Below are 27,868 nucleotides of genomic sequence, written 5' to 3'. Positions count from 1 at the left end.
TATGTCTCTCACAGTGGACATGCACCTACGATGACAATTTCAGACCCCTCCATGATTTCCAAGTGGGAGAACTTGCAAAATAGCAGGGTGTTCAAATACTTATTTTCCTCACTGTGTATATATATATATATATATATATATATATATATATATATATATATATATATATATATATATATATATATATATATATATATATATATATATACACACACATAATTTCCAATAAATATATATAAAATACTATATATATATATATAAACAACAGTGAAACAAGAGTGAAAATAATGCATGGCCTCTTTTGGCTTCTGCATGTGCTGCTGATATGAAATTAAAATGTCTGTACACTACTAAGACATGCTCCTTATATCACAAATTAATCAGTGCTGCATATTTGCACAAGAATTCTCACAGTTCAACACAGAAAATCTATGGACATGCGGAAGCCACATTCATTTAGCCCTGGATATAAAAACATCTCCCCTACATATTCTTGAGTCTGCCTTCTGCGCATAATTTCTTCCATCTACACAGGGGTAATATTTAACGTGAGTGGCCGTGTGAAGCTAGAGGAAACACTGCTTTCAGCACTGCAGGTTGCTTTTTAAACCCTACTTTCTTTTATGAGTGAGAGTACCCCCCCCCACTGCTACATTCATGTCTGCATTGAAGGTCTAACTGTCAGAGAGATTGATCTGGCTTCTATGCATTCTACTAATGGGGCTCAACTGGCATCAGAGAACGGACAGAGGAAGTGAAAAACTGTTCAAAAAGCACAAAAGGATGTAGGTGAGAACTTAAAGGGCCATCCAAATCTAATAGGGATGTACAAAACTACACATTTTCAAAATTGACTAGTCAGTGGGTTGCCTGATTGATTATTTGACTATCCGGTTTTAAAGGAACCCCTGTAAAATTAGACTGGTTTATCTGTGCTCGATCGGATGTACTTCTTAAGGCTAGGCCAGGGTGAACTTTGCTTATCCGTGTGCTTTCCGGTGTTTCATATAGTCAAGCGATCTAGCCTTTCAAATAGGGCTGATACATTTCTTGTGTGTGTGTGTGTGTGTGTGTATATATATATATTCACACGCACATACATACACACACACACTAAAGTTCAAGCTTGGTGATCTCTAAACCATGAATTCGAATGACGAGACGACCCATGACCAATTGAAGAGCGAAACGGCACACACTGACCTCTTGGCTTTATTCAAAGGATACATATATGGTCGCATATGCATGTGATTTACTAGCATCGACCTGGGGATTTAAAAATCAATATTGGTATTGTCCAAATGAAAATCGCGATGCAATGAACAAATCAATATTTTTTCCTACCCCTACTTTCAATGTATGATAGTGAGCCCATACAGACATGTTCGCTGGATGCACACTACAACTGCTTTGTGATATTTATTCATATGGTCAAGACGACACGCACAGACATATACATGTACGCAAAGCTAGAAAAACCAGGCTACATGCAGACAGTCCGTGCAGACTGTGCGGACGATGAAATTTTATGTAGCGGTACACGGAAAACTAGCAGCAAGTAATAAGTATGCTTTAGGCTACACCCACATTAATCCAGATACATTTGAAAACAGTGTTTTTGTTTTGAAACTCCTCCATCCATACTGCCGTTTTCAGGTGTTTTCCAAAAGTTGCTCGTTCACACTAAAACACATGAAAACACCTGAAAATCCCCTTACTGAGCATTCCAAAAAAAAATTAAATGTACGGTCTGAAAAGCAATCGTCCTCGTGTTCTATATTTGGAATTGCGCACAGCAATTCCGAGTAAACTTCCTGTTACCTTTGAAGGAATGCATTGTGAAGTTTGTACAAAGTAACATTTATACTTTGTACAAACATTATAACATTAGTGAATAGCAGGCACAACAACGCTACTACAACATGGGCCGCCATCTTGATTGTTTTGGGTTGAATAGATCACACATTACTGTCACAAGAAATACGTCACAGTTTTTAGATATCTCAGTTTCCCTTGTCCACACTACAATGCAAAGACTGCATTTTTAAATTTATCCACTTGAGAGAGTTGTTCGAAAACCTCCATTTTCGATGTCAAAAATATAATCTTGGTGTGGATGGAAGGTCAAAATGTGGAGGAAAAAAAAAATGGTTTTCAAACGAAAACGCATTAGTGTAGAAGTGGCCTTAGCCTGTAGGGGGCTTTTACATAAAGTGTGTTCTTGTGTTAAAAAACAACTAGACAAAGACATTGGAAAAGAAAACAGGCATCTTAAGTCACGTTTTTAAAAGTTTGGACTATTTCTGAAAACTATGTCCTGGCACACTGGACAAAGACGTCTGAATGGTCAGTGCTGGTGCTTTAAAGTGGATACATTTAAAACGCAACCTTTCCGAGAAGGTTAAACGTGTAAACTGCATAACAGCTAAAGCCCATCGCACTTTTGGCATGCTAATTAAAGCACCTAAAAATATCAAAAGAAAAAAAAATCTAGATTGTTGGATGACTAGTCAACTGTTGTGACCCATCACTAAAATCTAGACATATCCATACAGCTCCAGAATGATATCTGAGAGATCTGTGTGCTTGCTGAAGGTGGAGAGGGAGGGGAGTGACTCGCATGCAGACAGATATGTAGGCCAATCTTTCTGCTCAAGTGCTCATGAGGAGAAAGGCATCTGGGACTTGGGGAATTCTCCTGAAAGACCATAACAAATCATCCCTCTGCCCCCTTTCTCCATCCCCTCAGCCCTTTTTTCCTTTTGCTCTGTTCCTCATTGCCTTCTAAAGCACGTGACTATATAGCATCGTCACCGTGCCCGAGAAACTGTTGCTATGAAACGTTGTCGAAGGAGGTGCACTGTGCCTTGGGAAGCAGGTCAAGTGTGTCTGATGGAATGGGCTAAAGATGCATTATTTACAAGAGGGCAGAGCCCAGTGAATATTCTGCAGGTGTTGTTTTCCCTATACGAGGACACATAAAACAGACAGTCTGTGAAGTCTATGGTATATAGGTTACATGAGGACTTCCTTACTGTCTAATCTGAGACATGTAAACTAAGGCAGGCGCTCTCTGCTGACTTTACTTACCGGTACAGGTACGTCATCATAGAAACTCCAAGCCAGCGCCCAGTGCATGGTTCGACCTTGACAGAATTCTGTGTGTGTGACTTTGGGCACCTGCAAAGGAAGATGTAAATGTAAAACGAAACTGAAGCACACTAGAGTGACATGTACTATTAAAAGCCATTGCATTGCAGTCTTTTAGCTCTAAATATTTGTTAAGCCCTGTGTTATGGTATATGACTTAACGTAGGCCTTTTTTAAAACTTGTAAAACATAATACTACTTTAATCAATGAAGTAGGTAGGGCTGTTAATGTATCCAAATATTAGGCTTGTCTAAAAATCCATCACAAATCGATTTGACTGATTAATAATTAATTTCCAAAATATGCTTTAGACACTAAATGTAAATGGAGGTGCAATTTGCACTGTACAGGAAAATTGGTTAAAAATACACAAGGCTTTACATTCACACTGGCTCAAAAACGGAGAAATGAATGTGTGATGCATTGTAGAACAGAAGAACAGCAGTCAGAAGATTCCAAATCTTTCTCTAACTTTAACATTTAGTGAGCACAGGGGTGTTCAGTTTATGTGTGACTGCAAATATAAACAGAAATAAAAATACTGTTACATTAATAATTGAGCTCATTTTAATAAAGGATATTAATGTCTGACGAAACAGACCACTGATTACGTAATAGATTTTCTTGCATATCATATCATAGGAACATTCAGCATACTGAACCAATAATGGAACTATAAATTAAATTGGTTCCCTAAATAAGCCAATAATGGCTAATCATTAAATCAAGCATGGTCAAAGAATTAACAACTTAACAGTGTGTGTGTAATATATATATATATATATACACACACACACTCACCTAAAGGATTATTAGGAACACCATACTAATACTGTGTTTGACCCCCTTTCGCCTTCAGAACTGCCTGTGAAGCTCCCGTTCCACCACATCCCAAAGATGCCCTATTGGGTTGAGATCTGGTAACTGTGGGGGCCATTTTAGTACAGTGAACTCATTGTCATGTTCAAGAAACCAATTTGAAATGATTCGAGCTTTGTGACATGGTGCATTATCCTGCTGGAAGTAGCCATCAGAGGATGGGTACATGGTGGCCATAAAGGGATGGACATGGTCAGAAACAATGCTCAGGTAGCCCGTGGCATTTAAACGATGCCCAATTGGCACTAAGGGGCCTAAAGTGTGCCAAGAAAACATCCCCCACACCATTACACCACCACCACCAGCCTGCACAGTGGTAACAAGGCATGATGGATCCATGTTCTCATTCTGTTTACGCCAAATTCTGACTCTACCATCTGAATGTCTCAACAGAAATCGAGACTCATCAGACCAGGCAACATTTTTCCAGTCTTCAACTGTCCAATTTTGGTGAGCTCTTGCAAATTGTAGCCTCTTTTTCTTATTTGTAGTGGAGATGAGTGGTACCCGGTGGGGTCTTCTGCTGTTGTAGCCCATCCACCTCAATGTTGTGGGTGTTGTGGCTTCACAAATGCTTTGCTGCATACCTCGGTTGTAACGAGTGGTTATTTCAGGCAAAGTTGCTCTTCTATCAGCTTGAATCAGTCGGCCCATTCTCCTCTGACCTCTAGCATCAACAAGGCATTTTCACCCACAGGACTGCCGCATACTGGATGTTTTTCCCTTTTCACACCATTCTTTGTAAACCCTAGAAATGGTTGTGCGTGAAAGTCCCAGTAACTGAGCAGATTGTGAAATACTCAGACCGGCCCGTCTGGCACCAACAACCATGCCATGCTCAAAATTGCTTAAATCACCTTTCTTTCCCATTCTGACATTCAGTTTGGAGTTCAGGAGATTGTCTTGACCAGGACCACACCCCTAAATGCACTGAAGCAACTGCCATGTGATTGGTTGATTAGATAATTGCATTAATGAGAAACTGAACAGGTGTTCCTAATAATCCTTTAGGTGAGTGTGTATATATATATATATATATACATATATATATACATACATATACATACATATACATACATATACATACATACACACATACACGTATCACATTATGAACAAATCATCACGTATAGGAGTGTTTCAGTAGCCTAACTTTCCAAGTGTATTCTCCCAATATTCCATAATATGCACTAATTGAAAAACAACAAGCTTATTTTTCTTGTTTGGATGCAAAGTTCAATACTACAGGTCAACTCAGTATTTTTTGCATTGCGCTGACACCTACAATAGCAGTGAAGATGCAGCATCACGCAAGAGCAAAACTCACCAATGCCATTGTAGAAATGCGCTATTCGCTGTTACGAATAATGACGAAGACACTATAATTGTCCAATACCGTTCTGATTACAGATATTTAGTCTTCAACCACACTTTTACAAGCATTAAGCCATATGCTGCAGCAAAATACACTACACTGTAATTTTTTATTTTGAGATACATTTGATGATTGACCCTTGATGGTTCAGCATCACAAACCAGAGATGCATCTAAAAACAAGAAAGATACACTCCCTGAGCAATTTATTAGGAACACTGCGGTCGTAATAAAGTGCCCGAAGTGGTCTTCTGCTTTTATAGCGCATCTACCTCAAGGTTTGACACATTGTACATTCTGAGATGCTATTCTACCCACTACAATTGTACAGAGTGGTTATCTGAGTTACCATAGCCTTTCTGTCAGCTTGAACCAGTCTGGCCATTCTCTGTTGACCTCTCATCAATAAGGCATTTCCGTCCACAGATCTGATGCTCAGTGAATGTTTTTTGTTTTTAGCACCATGCTGAATAAAATCTAGAGAATGTTGTGTATGAAAATCCCAGGAGATCAGCAGTTACAGAAATACTCAAACCAGCCCGCCTGGCACCAACGATAATGTCATGTCGAAATCACTGATTTTTTTTCCCCATTCTGATGGTTGATGTGAACATTAAATGAAGCTCCTGACCCATATCAGCATGATTTTATGCATTGCACTGCTGCCCCACGATTGGCTGATTAGATAATCGCATGAATAAGTAGGTGTACAGGAGTTCACAATAAAGTGCTCAGTGAGTGTATAAGCAATGCTGGCTCCAAAACTGCTTAAGTGACAATTTATAAATAATGATTATTTTCTTTGCCCACTTTTGGGTTCTGTTTAGGTTAAGTAATGAAAAAATCACTACAAACAATTTATAATTTGAGAGAAGACATCTTGTTACAGACGTACAAAACCCAACATTTTACAGAAATGGTTGCACCCCAGCACATAGTGTATGAGTGTCACAAGACCATCCCAGAAGCTTTAGTAAGTGTTAGTGGCACAGACCTGCCATTCACACAGTGGGAGGTGTTATAAAAAAAATTTATAACAAAAATGATCACCCATTGCACCCTTATAATACACTGCTCTTCAGAAGAACCCACCCCAGTTTGACCTTTGTAGACTGAGGTCATTCAAACAACAGATAAAGGGTGAGAAAAAGGAGAGGGGAAAGTGAGCGTACAAATGAGAAAGAGAAAAAACAATTAGCATTAGCATATTAATTACAGCCCCAATAACGAGAGTAGGAAGTAGCTCAGTCTGCTGGATGTCAGCCAGGAGCACAATGAGTCTAATGAGGGGCAACAGAACTATGGCACCTTCAGATGAAAAAATGACACATCAGGACGGAGGGGAGCTGACTGACTGACACCAGACTAATAACCTATGAGCAGGACAAATGCTTTTCATTCACAGATATTAGAGAGTTCTAACTGTACAGACACAGGCAGAGGTAATGTTGTATTGCCACAGACAGAGGGGTGATGTGGGAACTAATGATGCCTAACAAACTAATGAAATCTAGTCCATTAGGGCTCCCTGTCATGGTGCGTATTTTAGGTCATGCTAGTGAAACTCATTACGATCATTTAACCTGGAGTCTTGGGGAAATGCCCACTTGTTTATTTGTAGAGATCTAATGCTGTGTTCCAGAATAGCAACTCGGAATTGTCCCACCTCATACATGAAAATGACCACTGGAGTGGCGCATCATACTTGTAAAGGCCACAGACGCACTCTATTTTCGGTTTCCTAACATTATCTTTCCCAAAGCATGCAGTAATGGAAAAACCCTCTATTTTTGTTGGAGGAAGATGCCAATCCAGTATGGATGAGAGGGGTAAACACAGCAATATCAGTGTGTTTTCAAATGAAAATGTATTAGTGTGCATGTGGCTAAAGTCGGGGCAGTTCTTTCAATCCCAACCTCAGTAGGAAACATCATTTGACATAATTTCCGGGATAGTGGTGACTAACAATTAAAATGTAATACAAAAAAACAGAAGCATTTAGTGTTAAGGGTTTTTAAATTTGTAACATAATTGGCATAAGAAAACAAATTGCCATCTTGTTTTGTTTACATTTTATCATAATTTATGAGTGACTGGAATGCTTGAGGTCAGAATTGGGGGATTTCGACTCCCACGGCTTTACGCAGACAGGCAACAAAAATTGTCTGTTTAGTTTTTTGTAGTCTGAACAACAAATAATACATAAAATCCTGATCCAATTCACATCCGTCTGTGGTCTGAAATCCCTTTCAAATCAGATATTTTGTAATGTATCTCAGTCTGAACAGTCAGGTCTGATTTCAAGTAGATTTGAAGTATATTTATGAATGCTTAAAATGCCTCTGCTGTTTGTTTTCTCACATACATTGTGAGTTCACCATATCAATACATGTCTTTTTTTTACTATCAATCTTCACTTTCACTTTCATATTCTTCTTTTGTTTTTTGGTGATTTGCATTTTTTGTGCATATCGCCACCTACAGGTTGGGTCTGGTCAAAGGTGGAGATTTATATAAAAAAAAGGACTTTTCTCACCCAAACCTATCATATTGCTTATGAAGATATGGATTTAACCACCAGAGTCTTATGGATTACTTTTATGCTGCCTTAATGTGCTTTTTGGACCTTCAAAGTTCTGGCCACTATTCACTTGCATTGTAAGGATCTACAGAGCTGAAATACTCTTCTAAAATGTTTTGTTTGTGTTCAGCAGAAAGACAAAGACAACTGAGATGGCATAAGGGTGATTAAAGGATAAGAGAATTTTCATTTCCTTGTTTCAAGCTTAAAGAAACCCTTTCAAGTGATTTTAATAAAGGAAAACTTCAGAAAAGGTGACTTTAGCTGAAAGGCGAGTGGTTCACATCCCTGTGATAGGCATGAGCAGTGGCAGTGGTTTTCCATCATCTTTATCCAAAATTACATCTCATGTATATTGGCATTGTGCTGATGCTTAAGTCTTTTCTAAGGCAACTGATATACATCAATCAGCAACAACATTAAAAGCACCTGCTTAATATTGTGTAGGTCCCCCTCGTGCCACCAAAACAGAGCCAACCCGCATCTCAGAATAGCTGAGATGATATTCCTCTCACCACAATTGAGCGGTTATCTGAGTTACCATCGACTTTGTCAGTTTGAACCAGTCTGGCCATTCTCTGTTGACCTCTCTCATTAAAAAGATGTTTCCATCTGCAGAACTGCCGCTCACAGGGTGTTTTTAGTTTTTGGCATCATTCAGAGTAAATTCTAGTTACTGTTGTGTGTGAAAATCCCAGAAGATCAGCAGTTACAGAAATACTCACACCAGCCCATCTGACACTAACAATCATGCCACAGTCCAAATCACTGAGATCAAAAATGTTCCCCATTCTGATGGTTGATGAACATTAACTGAAGCTCCTCACACGTTTCTGCATGATTTTATGAACTGCTGCCACACCATTGGCTGATTAGATAATCGCATGGATGATTGTTGGTATCAGACGGGCTGGTTTGAGTATTTCTGTAACTGCTGATCTCCTGGGATTTTCACACAACAGTCTCTAAAGTTTAATAAGAATGGTGCCAAAAATAAAAAACATCCAGTGAGCAGCAGTTCTGCAGATGGAAACGTCTTGTTGATGAGAGAGGTCATAAATGAATGGCCAGACTGGTTCAAACTGACAAATTCTACGATAACTCAGATAACCACTCTGTACAATTGTGGTGAGAAGAATTTCATCATTGCTATTCTGAGATGCAGGTTAGCGCTGATTTGGCGGCATGAGGGGGACCAACACAATAATTGGCAGGTGCTTTTAATGTTGAGGCTGATCGGTGTAGATAAACAGATCTGATTTTATCACTTGCAAAATAAGTGTACACAGTCAGTCTTAATGATTGGATTTGAAACTAAATTGCATTTGTTTGTTGTGTGAACAAAGTGTATGAGACACTTGATGCGCGCGCACACACACACACGTCTAAGCAAAACTCACCCCTTGTTTCCGCAGCTCATCTTTCAAAGGTGCCAGGCTACACTTCTTACCCAGCATGCAACTGTACCACCTTTAAACAACAAAAAAAAAGCTTTGACAGCTGATCCATGAGAGCACATCAAATAAACTGCAGGATATGGGCTCACTCTGTGGCATCAGTCACTTTGGCTACTCTGTTTTTTAAGGTTTAAGACTGGATGTTTAATTAAAAACACCACCTTGACAGGGAGCTTTGAAGTTGCACATGAGACAAAAATCAATGCATATCCGCATATATTATGAAAAGATAAGGCTTCAACATCCAGTGTCCACAAAGATTGGCAGGAGAATCCTCAGCCGGAGTAAAATCTATGTATAATTGATTAATGCTCAAGTCGAATTTGGTATTTCTTTTGAATCTCTAAATTTACTTTGCAGAAATAAACCTGCTTTTTATCATTGAAGAACGACTCTAAATTATTTTAAGGGCCAAACTCTTGCTTTTTGAAGTGGGCACACATAATAGAGGAACACACATAAGACTGCATATAAGGAGACATGGGGGACTGGTAATCACTTCATTTTGTAGAATAAAATATTTAAGAGCCCTAATATTGAAACATGTTCTCCAGTGTTGGAGACACTGGAGGGAGGCTTTGGCACCCCAGCACATGGCATGCTCAGCTATTAACGGGGTGCTCCAGAATCTATAAGCGCTTGAACAGGAGGTGTTTATGCATTCTTTCATTTATCAAGCCCTGAGGAGGAAGTAGTAACAATTACACTTTCAATAGCACAGAAGTATGGCAATTGTTAAAATCAGAGTTGTATTTAGGATGAGTGCGAGTGAGGAGGGGAAGGAGGAAGACTGACACTAATTACAGATCCGAGGGGCAGGAGAGGAAGAGGGATCTCAGAGGGCCAATCAGAATGCCTGGCTGGCTCTATGGGCACCTGCTAGTCTAGAGTATACACATGCGCGCACGCGCGCACGCGCACACACACACACACACACACACACACACACACACACACACACACACACACACACACACACACACACACACTTTGACTACAGTCTGCTTGCATAGTTTGAACCCACAAGAGAGGGGGGAGTTGCTAACACACAGCGAGATGGAAGAGTGCCCACCTTACCCTGTGGAAACCAGTCAATTCTCAACATGAGCACATGACACATAAAAACAAGATTTACCAGCAAGTCTAATATCTGATGCATATGTCAGAAAAAAAATCTAAATAAACAACCGTCCAAACTGCCAATCAACTTTTGTATGCATACACTATGGATGTTATGATACCAACATTTCAGTAGTTGACACTGAAAGGATTTCCAACCTTTTTTAATCAGTGAATTTCCATGACTTCTCTATGACTTTTAAGTTGAACTATGAATCTGTGGGAGGGCGGGGCCGGGTCGTGATTATACACTCCCGGTTCCTTTACAGGCTAATTAAGCCTCCGAGAGGGATAAAGGCCGATGGCAGACGGTGGAGACGAGAGAGAGATAGTTTACGGACATGTCTGTCATGTGTGTGTTTTGTGTGTTTAAGTTTATTATTAAAATATTATTTATATTTTTAAGACGGTTCTCGCCTCCTGCTTCCCATTGAACCCCTTTACAGAATCATTTTGACCAATTTAATTAATTGAAAAGAACTGACCCAAAAGAACGATTCACTGACAAATGGCGCATCACTATGGCTTGAGAGCAGGTTTTACTCTACACAAGAGCAATATCTAACACATGATGAAATATTTTAGAGCAGAGGGAAAAACTATAAAAAATATACACTTAATGAGCACTTTTTTTGGTGAAAATCTATGTACACCTACTTATTCATGCGATTATCCAATAAACCAATCATGTGGCAGCTGTGAAATGTATCAAATCACTCAGATACGGGTCAGGAGCTTCAGTTAATGTTAACAACAACCATCAGAATGGGGAAAAATGTGATCTCAGTGATTGGAGCATGGCATGATTGTTGGTGCCAGTTGGGTTGGTTTGAGTATTTTTGTAACTGCTGATCTTCTGGGATTTTCAACCACAACGGTCTCTAGAGTTTACTCAGAATGGTGCAAAAAACAAAAACATCCAGTATGCAGCAGTGATGTGGACAGAAATGCCTTGTTGAAGAAAGGGGCCAACGGAGAACGGCCAGACTGGTTAGAACTGACAAAGTCTACGGTAACTCAGATAACCACTCTGGGCAATTGTAGTGAGCAGAAAAACATCTCATAATGCACAACATGTTGAACATTGAAGCAAATGTAATACAACAGCAGAAGACCATGTCAGGCAATTTATTAGGACCATAGTGTTCTTAATAAAGTGCTAAGTGAGTGTATATTCTCTATAGAAATGTCCATTACTTTTCCATGACTTTTAAGATTTTATTTATTTCCCAGATATTTCCAGGAATAGAAAACTCGATTTTAAAAAGCCCTGATGTTTCCAAGTTTTCGATTACCATTGGGACCCTTTAGCAATTACCAGTGAATTTTCACATTTCTTGATTCCACGGGATTGTGAAGAAAACATATTTTTTTGTTTTTTGTTCCACCTAGTTATTTGTTTGGTGATTTTTCTCCTATTCGCACACGTCCCTTAAATTCCGTACCTAGGAGAACTTAGCTAGTCGAAGAACATTAATAATAGATTAAAACCATTAGTGGTTTTGGTTTGGCCATGATGTTCTCTCTTTCTTTTCCTCAATGGACTAAACGTAAAAAGACGCTGTGCGTTGTATAAACGCAGCCTTCATTCGTCTAGTGTGCTTTAGTTAATTTAAATATTAACAAATGAAATTACTTGATAGCACAGTGAGTAATAAAGAACAAAGAAATTAGTTAAGAGCAGTGAGTGGTTTTCTCCTTTTCTTAAATAGTCAACAATAATAAGATAACTTAACAAAATACTGGTGCTTTTGACATCCCTAATGCACACACACACACGGGCCAGTCCGTTCTGCCTCTTGGGGTTTGACACATGACATGGTTAATCAGGCCTAATGTTTGTTGCTCTACTGCCCCTCCCCACATGCCTCACTTCAGTGCTCCACTGACAGTCCTGGCAAACGGGAGTGCGCCGTCTGCCCCAGGCACACTCACAGCTGCTCCCGTCGGGCGGCCCGGATACCGCCCTGGGTAATTATTTACTTTGCTTGTCAATTAATTACACAAACTCTGAATGACAGATCCATCCCAGCCTCCATCTGCCCTACTCCTTTCATCAGCATGGCCACTTCCCCCCTGCAACTCTCAGCCCAAAACACCAAACCTGGACACACAATTTTGTTTATTCCTTTCCTGTTACACTACTTACAGCTCTTCAGGTTTTGAGAGTAATTTAGTGATGGGCTGACATATCCAGGCTGATTAATCAGGCAATATCTGACCACTTTGACATTACTGGCAATGGCCAATTAACAAGTAAACCTGATGTCCTGATTTAGATATTTTTGAGAATTTGGAGCAAATGTTTTTTTGATAATAATAGTAACAAAAAGTAATTAAAATAAAAAAATACATTAAAAAAAGAAGCGGTTTCCAAAAATCTCAATTGATTGGTCAAAACGTGGCATTCTGTGTCAAATAATTTTATATAATGACCACAAAACTGCACATTTCAGGCCACTAAAGCCATGTTACACTATTGACTAACTGAAAACACATTGATTTTGCTACATTTATGCCTCTTGTCCGCGCTGTAACTGTGTTTTTCTTCACCGAAAATGGCAACCAGTTTCCTGACATAGTTTAATATCTTTTATACCACTCAGCAGTCTCTTCTCACATTATAAAAAAAAGTTTAAACTCAAATCTATATTTGATGTGCTCTTATTTATTTACCATAAAATCAACAGCTCATTATTGCAAAGTTGAAAAGTCAGGATGAAGGGATTTAAGATCCCTACTCACCTGGTTGGGGGTTTATTAGCTGTCTGAACCAACTAATATTCAGTTTGGGTTCTCTTTAATGTATGTGTGTGTGTGTGTGTGTGTGTGTGTGTGTGTGTGTTTGTGACCTAAGTCTCTTCTTGAGCTGCAGACTGTCATGGATGATCCTTTTCACAAACTCCAGCTCTCCGCCCTCAGCCATAATCTCAGTGACCCATCCTGTGTTGATGGAGCTGGGCAGAGGCCTGCGCGAGTTCCTCGAATTCACCCCCTGACAGAGGAGGCAGTAGAGATGGGAGGAATCAGCAGAAAGAATGGATAACAGCAATTGTTTTGTGCACAGAGAAAGGTATTGCCTGGAGGGCTTTAAAGCCCTTGTTTTGAGTATCTATTCAAAGTTAAGAGCTGAATGCACCTTTGCTTCTAACTGGTTGGCGAAGAAAGGAGGATTGCACATGCAGAAATCATAGACAATGGACTCGTCATTCAATGCATCCATCAGTAGAGTCCTCTGGGGCACCTTTACCACTTCAGTACACACAAAGACATAAATATATAGTTCAGTGATCAAGGTGGGTTGAATTACATATAAAACTGTCAAGTTCTCTCTCAGTCTCACACTCCTACCTTTAATGAGCTCCACCAGGTGGTTTTGCTCAACGTTCTTCTTTGCATAATTAAAGCAGATGTCATCCACTTCTGTGGCGAGAAAGAACCAGCCATTCATGGAGGCTCCCAGCAGGGGGTAAATACAGGAAGCACCGGTACCTGTACAAAGCCAAAACCTGTCACATTACACCATAGGACATCAGTGTTTAAATACAAATGAAATATGATCTTCCTCCATTCCAGATATGAGCATATACATAAACATATGCTTCACCTAGTGACAGAAGAAATCACCTGATTTATAGTGTTAACTGTATTAATTTCAGCTATTAAATGGCTATGAGGAATACTTGATTCTGATTGGTCAATTGTGGCCAAATATCTTTGCATAATGACTGCAATGACCATTGTTCCAGTTGACCAATATCTGCAATAGTTTCATGTCTCTTTCATCACCCTGAGGTCTCTTTCTTCTCACATAATAAAATAATTTCAACTCAAATCAATATTTCATGTCCATTTATTTATTTATTTGGTAAGCAGCCATGTACTTAGCATGAAAAAGGGATTACATTTGCAATAATGACCAACTGACTACACTACACATTATCCCTAACATATTTTGTACTGATTTTCAATATCTTAACTGAGCACAGAAAAGTGATAAAATGATATTCAATAAGGCAGAATATTGACATGTAACTTTCAAAATTCAATAAGCAAAATTTTTTTAGGTTAATAAAATTAGTAAAGGACATAAATATTGATCTGTTTCTCACCCTCACCCATCATATCGCTTCAGAAGATAGACTAAAACGCTTAAGTATTATGGATTACTTTTATGCTACCTTTATTTGCCTTTTGAACCTTCAAAGTCCTGGTCACCCTTCACTTGCATTGTATGTGCTGAAATATGCTTCTAAAAATTGTTGTTCTAGCCTGCAGAAGTCATACAACATTTGGGATGGTACGATGATGAGTAAATGATGAGAGAATTCATTTTTGGATGAACTATCCCTTTAATTAAAATCACAAAAACATATGCAAAATTGTGCCAAATGGTATTTCAATTAAATGTGTTGTATGAGTGTCATTTTCACACCAACCATCAGGAATCTGTATGTATTGAGGTCAGTCACAATCCACTTTGTATTCCATTCACTACCATTTATATGCATGCGAACACAGGACAGCAAAAATGTACAAAAGATGGAGATTCATACTAAAAATACCAACAAATACAGCTGCAAATGTGTGCAGAAAAAATACTTTTGAAATTCCACAGACTCAAATTTAGTTTTATTTGTTATTTATAATTGATTTATTAAAACAGAAGGCATAGTGTGTCGGACTGTACCGATACATTCATAAATCGTGATATTTTAGATCCCTGTAATAATATTGTTATTTTGTCTTTTAGTGTACTCATATCATGTTCAACATAAGTGCAACTCTGGAACTACTATTACCTGTTGCCTATATTCATTGTAGAATCCGAAGTAATTTCACATGCTCAAAGCTTAGTGTGACCGTACCATTAGTATGATAATAAGAAGTGCAGCAGACTGCCTGACAGAGTGAGGAATTAATTATATTATGCAGTTTGACTGAGGCAGGACAGCTATGGCCATCTATTACCCAGTCAGCCAGCATTAAAATGGACTGAAATTTAGCAGAACTCAAAGATGATCCCCATAAGGTCTGAATAAAAGAGGAGTTTTAGAGCTATACATCATGTGTGTGACACTAACAAAGCTAATCTCATCCCAGAGCTGGCAAAGGTCTTCAATCCACAATCTAACCTAATCAGCCAAGCCACAACTATATCACACATACAATTTGGTTACGAGGGTAAACAGACAGTTGTCAGGGTATTTAGAGTTTCCTTTGAGGCAGAAAGGACAGATGTCCATCTGTATTCAAGGGAGAGTTTTCATGGCTGAGGATGGATCATGGTGGTGGTGGAGGGGCAAATTTCAATCCAGCAGATCTGGTTGGGTGTGACTGCCAACACTGTTTTAAATCTCTACCAGCCTGCATGTGTGCAAACCAGTAAGCAGCACTGGCAAGCGTTATACTACCATCACGAGGGACCACAAGCAGCTTTAACAGGATAGCACCTTGGTCTAGACAGTGTGATGGTACTGAACTATATATACCGTGGAACGAAAATAATTTACTCTACCGAGGTAGATAGGCCTATATGCACATGAATATCAATGGACAGGATTCCATTACGTTATGTAGACATGAGAGCGACTAAGACACATGGAGTAATGAGAAGAAAGAGAGCAGTATGGCATGGAAAACACATAAGAACTTATCAAGAGGTGTTGTTAGGTACAACACAAAGTGAAGTTTAGTTGTTTACAAATGCCAGGAAACGTTGTAACTTGCTGAATTAATATACTATTATATGAAGTGCAGAAGTGTGTATATCTTGCCTATTTTACATTAGCCCTGAATGTGACTCATCTGAATATACACTCACCTAAAGGATTATTAGGAACACCATACTAATACTGTGTTTGACCCCCTTTCGCCTTCAGAACTGCCTTAATTCTACGTGGCATTGATTCAACAAGGTGCTGAAAGCATTCTTTAGAAATGTTGGCCCATATTGATAGGATAGCATCTTGCAGTTGATGGAGATGTGTGGGATGCACATCCAGGGCACGAAGCTCCCGTTCCACCACATCCCAAAGATGCTCTATTGGGTTGAGATCTGGTGACTGTGGGGGCCATTTTAGTACAGTGAACTCATTGTAATGTTCAAGAAACCAATTTGAAATTATTCAAGCTTTGTGACATGGTGCATTATCCTGCTGGAAGTAGCCATCAGAGGATGGGTACATGGTGGCCATAAAGGGATGGACATGGTCAGAAACAATGCTCAGGTAGGTCGTGGCATTTAAACGATGCCCAATTGGCACTAAGGGGCCTAAAGTGTGCCAAGAAAACATCCCCCACACCATTACACCACCACCACCAGCCTGCACAGTGGTAACAAGGCATGATAGATCCATGTTCTCATTCTGTTTATGCCAAATTCTGACTCTACCATCTGAATGTCTCAACAGAAATCGAGACTCATCAGACCAGGCAACATTTTTCCAGTCTTCAACTGTCCAATTTTGGTGAGCTCTTGCAAATTGTAGCCTCTTTTTCCTATTTGTAATGGAGATGAGTGGTACCCGGTGGGGTCTTCTGCTGTTGTAGCCCATCCACCTCAAGGTTGTGGGTGTTGTGGCTTCACAAATGCTTTGCTGCATACCTCGGTTGTAACGAGTGGTTATTTCAGGCAAAGTTGCTCTTCTATCAGCTTGAATCAGTCGGCCCATTCTCCTCTGACCTCTAGCATCAACAAGGCATTTTCGCCCACAGGACTGCCGCATACTGGATGTTTTTCCCTTTTCACACCATTCTTTGTAAACCCTAGAAATGGTTGTGTGTGAAAATCCCAGTAACTGAGCAGATTGTGAAATACTCAGACCAGCCTGTCTGGCACCAACAACCATGCCACGCTCAAAATTGCTTAAATCACCTTTCTTTCCCATTCTGACATTCAACTTGGAGTTCAGGAGATTGTCTTGACCAGGACCACACCCCTAAATGCATTGAAGCAACTGCCATGTGATTGGTTGATTAGATAATTGCATTAATGAGAAATTGAACAGGTGTTTCTAATAATCCTTTAGGTGAGTGTATAATGCTAGCTCAGCTTTCTGTTCTAGGCTGAAAGAAGAGGAACCCAGCATGGTCTTCAGCTGTTGTAGCCCAGGAGCGGGACAGTGGGAATTACCTTTGTTGAACTCTCTCATCAACAATGTGTTTCTATCTGCAGAACTGCCACTAACTTACCCATTCTGAGTACACTCTAGAGACAGGTGATTGTGAAAATCCCAGGAGATCAGGAGTTACAGAAATACTCAAACCAGCCCGTCTGGCACTAACAATTATACCACGGTCGAAATCAATGAGTTCAACATTTTTCCATATTCTAATGGTTGATGTGAACATTAACTGAATCTCCTGACCCATATCGGCCTGATATTATGCACTGCTGCCGAACAATTGGCTGGTTGGATAATTGCACGAATTAGTGGTTTACAGGTGTTCGTAATAAAGTGGTCAGTGAGTGTATATACAGTCCTGTGCAAATGTTTTAGCACTTGTGAAAAGTGTTGCATAGTGAGGACGTCTTTAAAAAACAATGCCACAAGTAGTTTTCATTTATCAATTAACATATTAAATCCAGTAAATATAAAAAAACAAAAAATTTATTTTTGGTCTGACTACCTTTGCATTCAAAACAGCACCAATTCGCCTAGGTACACCTGGACACCGTTTTTCTTGGTTGTTGGCAGAAAGGATGTTCCGAGTTTCTTGGAGAATTCACCACAGTTCTTCTCTCTTAATTGCTTCGGTCTCTTCATGTAATCCAATTATGTAATCCCAGTGACAGGCTCTCTGGGGGCCCTGCCATCTCTTGCAGGGCTCCCTGTTCTTCTATTCTATTTGCAAAAGGTATGTTTGGGAGTCTAAATTGTATTTATATTTCTTATTGGCACACTAAAGGTAAAGATATAAATAACAATTTTAAGACTAATGTTTTTGTGAAATATTTTATGTGCCTAAGACTTTGCACAGTACAGGTATAAACATTCATTACTTGTTGTCATACCACCTACATTTTATAGCACCAGATTATGTGAGTTGGCAAACCAATGTCAATCCCCCTCCGTGGGTTCCCCTGCCCCCTGGTCAGGTCCTCCACCCAGTGGATGTAGTTTAGGCGGAGCGGGAAGGTGGGGATGAGCCGTTCCAGGGGGATCTCAATGGTCAGGCCAAAGTCCTCTTTTAGCAGGCTGCATGTAAGAGCCCGAACAGCCTATGGATCTTTGAAGTTCAGTCTGTGGGATAAAGACGGTTTGGACAAGGTTTAATGGGGGGTAATAGAGAAAGAATGGGAGGAAGGGATCAGCTAATAGGCTTTTTTTTTTTTTTTAAACACAACACATACCCCTGCTCCATTAGTGCTAATCATAAAAATGTCCATGCTGAGAAACACAATGTAGCACCAGCTGCCACTGGTTTATTAATGGAAGGGATGCCTTCATTATCAACACCAAGAATTCTCCCCCTCCCTCTAAATCCTCAATATATATCCTTAAATCCCCATATATATATATATATTTGGAAGGAAATTGGTACTTTAATTCACCAAAGTGGCATTCAACTGATCACAAAGTACAGTCAGGACATTACTGAAAGCACCATCACTATTTGAAAAAAGCTATTTTTGATCAAATCTAGACAGGCCCCATTACCAGCAACCATCACTCCAAACCTTATCCTTGAGTAATCATGCTAAATTGCTTATTCGGTATGAGAAAATCACTTGCCATTATATTAAACACAGTTGAAAGCTATTTGTTTTGTTAAATGAAGCTTAACATCGTTTTTGTGTTTGTTTTTGAATTGCCACAGTATGCAATAGACTGGCATGTCTTAAGGTCAGTATTAGGTAAAAAATTTCAAAATAGAAACAGCTTTCTCTAGAAAAACGTGTCAATCATTGTTTTGAGGAATGAATGCTATACAACGCTTGAAAAACTGAAGATTTCATACAAAAGGTGTACACTGCAGTCTTCAGAGACAAAGGACAACTGGCTCTAACAAGGACAGAAATAGACGCCTCACATGTCCTGACAGCTTCACTGAATTCTACCTACTCAAACCAAGTTTCATGTACAACAGTAAAGAGAAGACTCAGGAGTGCAGGCCTAATGGGAAGAATTGCAAAGAAGAAAAAAAAAAACACTTTTTGAAATGAAAAAAACAAAAGAAAAGGTTAGATACACACACACACACACACACACACACACACATATATATAGTTTGGGTTAATTATTCCTTAATAGCATTTTGCTGCTGCAATGTCACGTTTCTGCAGTTAAAAGAGCGAAGCAGGTGACATTAGGGTGTCTTCGTATGTTCACACCTCTATAGATGTAATTAAACGCGCCATGCTGCAGACCATGTCTGGCACCTCTGAAGGGAAGCAAAATGTGTGTGTGAGGTGCTCGCCTATGATACCCTGGAATGGAGCCATGGTGTGTGAAATGCTATTTTGCAGAGCCCTTAGAAAGACCTGCACCCCACCCTAAGCATGAGAGCCCTCCATCATAAAAAGTATTTTTGACATTACGGAGAGCATGTGCTCTCTAAATAATGGGTATAATGGGCTGGAATAGACTTGTATGCATAACCAGGCGAGAGAGGAAATGCTTCACCACAAAAAAAGCCTGATAAATGTGATATTACTTTTGAAATGAAACTATGGTTTGTTTTTACAAATAAACCCCATCAACAGCTAGTCAATCAGAGAGGTGTAAGATTGTACTGATACAGGAGCAATATTTACATTTATGATGTACATTTACATGTCTCAGGAGATGTTTTATAATAAAGCAGTTGACAATGTCTATGGCAATTATCCATGTACTTGAGAGTCTATGTTGTATGCAAAACCAGACCTCAAAGTTTAAGCCAAGAAAATAAAAGGATAAACTTTGGTTGCCCGCATAAGAGCCACACCACCACCACACAATGTGTCCGAGCATGTCCATTACCTGCCACGCCACAACTCTAAAAAATGTCAGCAACCTTGTGTAGGTTACATCCCTTTAACATAGTCTTCATTTCTATATTTTATCATATTCCATTATTTATTCAATTTCAAGGAGCACAAATTTTTGTGAAAAATCCAATATACCTCTTCATCTTTATAATTTATTAACACATTAGCCATAATTAATCCAGTGTTTCTATCCAGTCTATTAATATTGAAAATAAGACCTTGGGCATTAAATATGAATATGAAAGTCATGGATGGTTCCCATGGTAACCATTCAAAAGGATAACCTATAACAGTCTTCACAAAGCACAAATGTGGACATATGGACTTTACAAATAGAATTAAATATCCCATAATGGAGCCCCATCAGCTAATGTGGTCTTCATTGAGTGTGTAAATGCTCCCATGTTACTGGCTGACCGTGAATGCACCAGGTCATGATCAGTGTGCAGAGGATGATGCTGCAAGCTTTTATCATGCCCTCTATTTTTAGCCTTCCATTCAGCTCACAGGACGAAGACTGCTGCAGCCCAGCGTGTTACGCATCGAATCCACAGTAACTACTCCTGTGCATGTGAATAGTGCTCCAGCCCTGCAGAGGAGTGTGTGTAAGCAACATGATCACACAGGAAGTCATCATGTTGTTTCTGAGAGTTCCGTACCCTAGGATTGGCCACATTATGCCGACTATTAGACTATTATTAAGTCCTATTAGACATTTTTACATCGGCTCCAGAGCATTTACCCTTGAGGTGCAACCGGAAGTGCATTGGGTATGCAGAGTTGAAGACCCGAGTTCGGATTCCACATTGAAACCAGCAAGTAATCGTATTCGTATAATCAGTGACGAGTGCAATTTGGAGGTAGCATAAGGTTTAGGTTTGGGGGGGGGGGGTTTATAAAATATGCATTCCTGTTCAATTTATTACAGCCTGTACAGCTCAAAACAGCTCGCTTCTGGCGCCCCTCCATGGGCATTTCTCAGAGAAAATGGAGCTCACACTTGCCCATATACCAACTACAACCATTTGGCCATTGAAGGCACCGTTTCAAATTGCGGTAAGCACAGATTGATTTTAGCTAAAGAAAAGTCAACCTATTTTTTCGGATTTCATTGTGAGATCAGTCCAGTATTAGTAGGGCATGATGGTGTGGATGTGTGCTAGTGTGTGAGCAGACAAATGATACATGTATGTGGGTATTGTCAGAAAAGCTCAGAGACTCAGTAAATAAAACCTGCCCTCTGACTCAAAGACAAGGGCACATGCAGGGGAGACCAACTGGGCTTTAGATTCTCTAGGACAAGAGGACGCAAAAGATAGGATGCATTTGCAGGTTGTGTGTCAATTAAAAATTCCCTTTATCTTGCTCTCAGTTTGCTCTTTGTGTTCTGAAATATTCTGTTACTTGTTAATGGAGTAGGGTTGCAGGGTTTACTGATACTAACGCAGTATCATGATACCAAAAACATTTATATTAAAATGAATATTACAGTATGCTGTCATTAGCAAAACAATATGAGATGTGACCGTTTTGAGATGAAATCAATGACAAATTAAAATAAAAAACCTCTGGATGTAGCCAAATGTGATCATTAAACAGCAGAAGAATGTAATTTAATGAAATAATATACAGTCACATGCGCTGCATTCTACAGAATGAACAAGAGGTTCTGCTCTGTTCATCTGCGTCTCACACTCACACACACATGTGTGTGTGTGTGTGTGTGTGTGTGTGTGTGTGTGTGAGTGTAGAGTGAGAGTGAGACGCAGATGAACAGAGCAGAACCTCTTGTTCATTCTGTAGAATGCAGCGCATGTGACTGTATATTATTTCATTAAATTACATTCTTCTGCTGTTTAATTTTCTTTTAACTGGTGCTTCATTTTCATGCAGTGTGTTTAGAGCAGCATTTCTCAACGGGGCGGTACCGCCCCCTAGGGGGCGTTTGGACAGTGTTGGGGGGCGGTGTGAACGAGGCAGCAGAGAGGGGGGCACTCAGGCACAAATGGGGGGCGTTACTCAGAGGTACTCAACAGGCGGCCTGCGCAAAAATCTTTTCAGCTCTTCTCCTTAGCCTATGTCTTCGTCTTGCTTGGATTACTGCTGCCACTTCACCAGGAGGATATGCCAGGAGAGCCGCTTCCTAAGTTACACATGCTTTTAAGAGGCAGAGAATTTTCAGCGCAAAATAGAGGCGCGCTTTCACCGGCTTTTTCTGTACATAACGCGGAATACATAATTAGGCGCATAATTAGTGCTCAGGGCTCACACTAATGACCGTAATTAATAAAAAAAAAAGTGGCTGTTTTTGACGTCGTTTTTTCTTCGGTTCAGTTCAGGTGGCCGAGCTGTTGTTGTCTTTGTTCGTCATTTGAAATCAAATGACCGTTTGTAGGCTATTCAAATTTGAAGCCTAGTATATATTGCCTAATTGAGTGTGTGAACGACTGCTGCTTTTTCATTGGCCATTTAGGTTAGTTATTGTTCACGTGATTGGTTCATCTTAATAAAATTTGTGTGTGAGCCTGAATTTGTTTGAATTTCTAAATACATTTGCAACACCTTTCAAACAATCCATGTGTTTTTGCATTTTTTTCCAAACACAATATTACTCAACTTCAGGCTTTTACATGTAGTTTAAATACAATAAGAAACTTCTGTTTCAGTTTTTTTTTTTTTACCAAAAACTCTGGCTTCAGATATCAGTGTTGCAATTGTTTGTCTGTAATAGTATTTCTGAAGTGTTTTTCGTTAAGAGGATCATGAAGAGGTCAGGGGGGCGTTTGTTCAAAAAAGGTTGAGAACCACTGGTTTAGAGTATAAACAGCTGTTGACACTTAAATGAACTCCTCCGGTGCAGCTCGGAGATTTGAGTCGTGATAGGATTATCCCAGCACTAATGGGAGGCTTGATATAACTACCCCAAAAAACAGGAAGAACTCAAAGGTCTGTCAAAATAAAAGTCCAGCTAACATGAACGCTCTTTTCAACTGGATGCGTGAAATTGAAGACAGAAAAATATAACTACTGTATGAAAATGTAATATTCAAAAAGTAGCAATAATACTTATAAAATTAAATGGTTGTTTTAATATTATTATTATTATTATTATTATTATCTGTAAGTAATATCACAAATGCAAGTGTTGTGATTCAGCCATAACAGCCTAGTGCCACAAGTAATCAGAATTTTATTTCAGTAATGTTTTCATAAATACTGTGAAGCTCTGTTGTGCAGCATTTTATTTTACTAAATATAAAATTGCATATTTATATATATATATATATATATATATATATATATATATATATATAAAATATTTGTATTTGATGAAAGCTGTATGTATCACTTTAATTAAACACCATTTGATCATAACATTTTATTTAAACAGTTAACATGGAATCCAGAAAAATTTCAATGGAAAACACATAATTTGTATTTGTGTATTCTAATGCAGTTTTCTAATCAAGTCATTTTCTGTGTATCTTCATAAAAAAATCTGAGGGTTTTTATTTGTTGATTATAGTATCGATACCGAGGTACCAGGACCGGTATTGTACTGAAGCCAAGATTTTGGTATCGAAGCAACCCTATAATGGAGCGAGAAACACTTCAAATGATTCAGTCTATACAGAGATTGTCCAAATTATTCCAACTAATTTGTTTCAGCAATTCATTAAAAATAACTGAATCAAGAGTGATTCATTCCTGATATTGAGCATCGCTAGTTCTGATTTTGAACAGTCCTTCATAAATATAAGACACATGACTGATGAAATATTGTAAGGGAAAATGCTTTTGGGGAGGGCAGAACTACATGAGATCGGAGCACCAGAACCACAGAGGTGCAGTTTGTTCAACATATACTGAAATTGGCTTGGTAAATCTACGCTCCTCAAAAGATGCCTCTAGATGTCACCTAATGTGTTACCTCATTCAGCCATCAAAGCATCATATTCGTAACAAATTCACCACCTTCAACAATACATTTCAGAACATTTACAGTCAAGATTGAAATCAGCAGATGCATGGTCAGAAACTAAGTGGTGCTCTGGGCAAAAATGTTCCCAAAAATGAAAAACATTAGAGAAATATTCAAAGTGTGTGGGCAAAAAGTGCCCTCGTAATGAATTCTTATGTTTGTATTTTCATTTGTAACATCTGAAATAATTCTTAATATTCTAATATAGCTCTAGTTATTCATATTATGGCATAAATAGGAGTTGTTGATTTAAACATTAGGGTAAGAGGTAATAAATTGTCAATCTTGAGAATTTGTGTAAATTCATTGATTGAATACGCTGCGTTTTAAAAAAATAAAATCTGCCCTCATAAAAGTAAAAAAATGCCCCTGAAAATCAAATCCAGAGGCAAATATTGTCCCTTAATTTAAAACTTAATTTCTGACACTGGCCTGCTGTGAGCAATATACCCTTTGCATAATTCATGTCCACATTAATCCGGATACACTTGAAAGAAGGCATTTTCAAAATGCTCTCCATTCTCCAAAAGTTGCTCATCCACATTGATGCATATGAAAACTCTTATATCTCCTTTCTGCGCATGTGAAAAAAAACAAAGCAGTTCCACGTCCGGTCTGAATTGCAATTGTCCTTGTATTTTGTTGCCGGACAGCAATTCAGAGAAAACTTCCCATCGCCTTTGAAGGGATACAATGTGATGGTTGTACAAAGTAACATTTATCTTTAACAAAGATATCAAAGTGAATAGCAGGAACAACAATGATGCTACATGGGATTCCATCTTGATTGTTTTGGAGTGAATGGATCACATAAGCGCATCACAAGGCAACAAATACATCATCGTTTTCAGATGTCAGATGTCTGACCTGTCCACACGACAATGCGAAGACAGCGTTTTCAAATGTATAGTATGTTTTTTTATGTTGGCCAATGTACACATGAAGACCGGCATCTTTGTCCATTGCGTTTTGACTAGCAATAGTTCTTGCACTTCTTTAGCATGTCAAGTAAAAATAATTAACCTTTAAAAACATGTCTTGATTACCCTGCGTTCAATCCCATTCTGTTTTGTCTAGCCATGTTTTAAACACAAGCACGCGTCCTATGTGTAACGTTCGAATTAGTCAATAATGGAAATATCCACTTTTGCACATCTGTAGTGAGCAGAGATATGGTGGTTGAGCAGGAGGAAATCAAATCACACAAAAACCGAATCTGACAGCACAACAACTAAAATTCCAGTCAGGCTAAAGGAGGTTAATTTCAGTACAGCACTAACCAATCAGACCAACACAACAGCACAGCAAGAGTCTACCCATCAGCACCACAAGGTCACCTCTACAGCTCTGTTTAGCCACGTTTTAATCCCCTGAACTTAAAACGCTTCCAAATGGAGTCATTATCAAACAAAGCACAGATGCACGCTCCACAGCTTTTTTGCTGTTTTATGAAAACAAAGAATCTAGCAGTGCAGTTTTAATAAGATAACTGAGAGGACAGTAGTCTTATGAGGATTGAAGATCCACCAACTGCCAGGTTTTCTTTGTTTTTGTCACCATGTCAAATCTCGTCGTCCGAGATCTCGTTACAACTTTACCCTGCAGTAAACTTGAGTTCAGCAAATATCCAGAGGACTTTGATATCTGAGATTACAAGGGTTTTCCATTGTTTCTGAAACTTTCAAAGAGGACACTAAAGGCAAACTGCAGTTGCGTCATCTGTTAAAGGGATAGCTCACCTAAAAATACAATTTGGTCATTTACTCACCCCCTCTTTTCATTTCAAATCTTTATGACTTTCATTCTTTAGTGGAATACAAAAGGATAAGTTCTGAAATAACTTTACACTGCTCGTCCATACAATGACAGTGGATGGGAACTAGATGCTGTCAAGCTTAAAAAAGCCACACAAGCATCATAAAATAGTCCATATGATTTTTACATTATATTCAAAGACTTCTGAAGCCATATGGTACCTTTGTACGAGGAACAGACTGAAATGTTAGCAGTTTTTCACCAAAAATCTTGATTAACAGCTGTGGTCACCATTCACTTTCATTGTGTGATAAAGAGCAGCTTGGGCATTCTACTAGAGCCCGATTTTCGCCATACGGTTTTGGAAAAAAAACTTGTAATGAGTAAATGATGACAGCATTTCAGACAAGCTGATGCTTGATGCTAATGATGATCTATTCGTCAAAGCATGACACATAAAGAGGGGAGTGCAAGACTAAAATAAGGAGTAGTTCTGTAGCAGACAGCAGAGAGGATGAGCGATGTGTGACACCCCCACCCCACATATCCCCTCATCTCAATGGTAAGTGAGCTGAGGCTGAACCCTGCAATTACACCCATCATTTCAACAGAGATCCCTAACCAGGACAGCCCTCCACTGCATTAATAATGCACCACACTGCCTGTCAGGCTACAGGGATTAATGCTACTCTTACATAGGGCTAGGCGATACATCAAATATTCACAATATTTTGCGATGATTTTGAGGCCAGTATAACATTAAGTAAAATATTGCAACAATTTAAATGGGTTTTTGGCCAGTATAGAAAATTCACAATATATTTGTGATGAATTTGATAGTGATATAAAATTCAGCAACATTGTGAATATTGCAACAATTTTAATATTCTTTTTATTTGGATATTATAGAACACTAGCAATATTTTCACAATTATTTTACTGCCGATATAAAATTAAGCAACACTGTAAATATCGCAAATATTCAAATGCACTTTTGATTTTAACATCATAGAATATTCACCATATATTTGCAATGATTTTGATGGCAATATAAAATTAAGCAACGAATATTGCAACAATTTATTTGGCCATTAGTTTTCCTAAAAGGCTGTGTTTAAATAATTTCACAATCCCACTTGCCCCGTGACAATAAGCACATATATAAAGTCCATGCATGGCATTTTCTATGTATTAAAATAGTTTTATATATATTTTTATATAATGTTGGTAAATACTATTCCTGTGTATTGTTGTATTGGTGCACATAAATTAAAATGATCAAAGGAATATTCCAGGTTCAATACAAGTTAAGCTTAATCGACAGTATTTATGGCATAATGCTGACTTGCCACCAAAGCAAAAATCGTGGTTACAGTGAGGCACTGACAATGGAAGTGAATGGGGCAAATTTCTGGAGGGTTTAAAGGCAGAAAAGTGAAGCTTAAAATTTTATAAATGCACTTACATTCATTCTTCAGTTAAAACTCATATATTACTGTAAAGTTGTTTAAATCATAGTTTTTACAGTCCTTTAAGGGTTTGTTGACATTACATCATCATGGCCATTAGACTTTACACAGAATGGTCAGTAAGC

At 38.8% G+C, this 27,868-nt stretch overlaps 1 pseudogene; it reads right to left on the bottom strand.

Moving 5' to 3' along the window:
* The window catches only part of LOC127629860 (RNA N6-adenosine-methyltransferase mettl16-like), a 42,934-nt pseudogene that overhangs the window by 8,523 nt on the left and 6,543 nt on the right, over positions 1-27,868 (bottom strand).

Source organism: Xyrauchen texanus, chromosome 36, assembly GCF_025860055.1.
Source record: "Xyrauchen texanus isolate HMW12.3.18 chromosome 36, RBS_HiC_50CHRs, whole genome shotgun sequence".
Classification (NCBI taxonomy): domain Eukaryota; kingdom Metazoa; phylum Chordata; class Actinopteri; order Cypriniformes; family Catostomidae; genus Xyrauchen; species Xyrauchen texanus.
This window is presented reverse-complemented; position numbering and strand designations above follow the sequence as displayed.